The following is a 911-nucleotide window of genomic DNA, read 5'->3' on the forward strand; positions in this document are numbered from 1 at the left end:
TTTGGAAGATTGGTGCAGACTCAACGGGCTGAAGAGCCTCTTTCTATACTTTAGGTATTCTGTGAGAGTTGCCCAAATCTCCTCACAATGTTTTTTCTCTTATTTGGTCATTTGGAGAGCAAGAGAGTGCTCTTGAAATTAAACAGTGTTGGAGACCCACAGATATGGGAGGGAAGAAGTAAATATAAAAGGATTGGCAGAGAACTGCAGGTAGGCACTAGATTATTTGACAAACCAGAGGTAAAGAGCATGGACTGAAGATGGTTTGGGGTTGAACAGCAGAGTGGACTTGGTGTGAACTTCAAGAGCAAGATTAAAAAAAACTAAAAAAACTAGGTGCTTAATAGTTAGTAACAAAAGCAGAAATTGCTGGAAAAACTCAGCAGGTCCTACAGCATCTGTACAGAGAAATCAGTATTAATCCTCTGAAAAATGGGGAAGGGTCACTGGAACAGAAATGTTAACTCTGACTTCTCTCCACAGATGCTGCCAGACCTGCTGAGCTTTTCCAGTAATTTCTGTTTTTTGCTTCAGATTTCCAGAATCCACAGTTCTTTCCGTTTTTACTTGCTGATTAGTTAGTATCTGGTAACCTTTTATACAAGTCTTCAATAAGTCTTTCATTTATTTCTGTTATGTTCAGTTAGTCTACAGAGATATGGTAGGACACCTCAGTCCACTTAATGCAAAAACTGAGCAAACTCCAGGATATTTCTCAAGGACTGGATGAGCACATCTTCAGGAAGTGTGGTCAGCTGAAGCAGTTTGAGCTCTGCGTTTCAGAGCCTGAGCAGCAGCTCATTTCTCTCCAATATATCTGTGAAATTGGTTAGTAAGTTGCTGGATATCGCCATCATGTATTTTGAGTGAATATGCAATAGAGTAGCACCAGAATACACATCTTGCTGTCC

The sequence above is a fragment of the Chiloscyllium plagiosum genome, chromosome 9 (assembly GCF_004010195.1).
Source record: "Chiloscyllium plagiosum isolate BGI_BamShark_2017 chromosome 9, ASM401019v2, whole genome shotgun sequence".
Lineage (NCBI taxonomy): Eukaryota > Metazoa > Chordata > Chondrichthyes > Orectolobiformes > Hemiscylliidae > Chiloscyllium > Chiloscyllium plagiosum.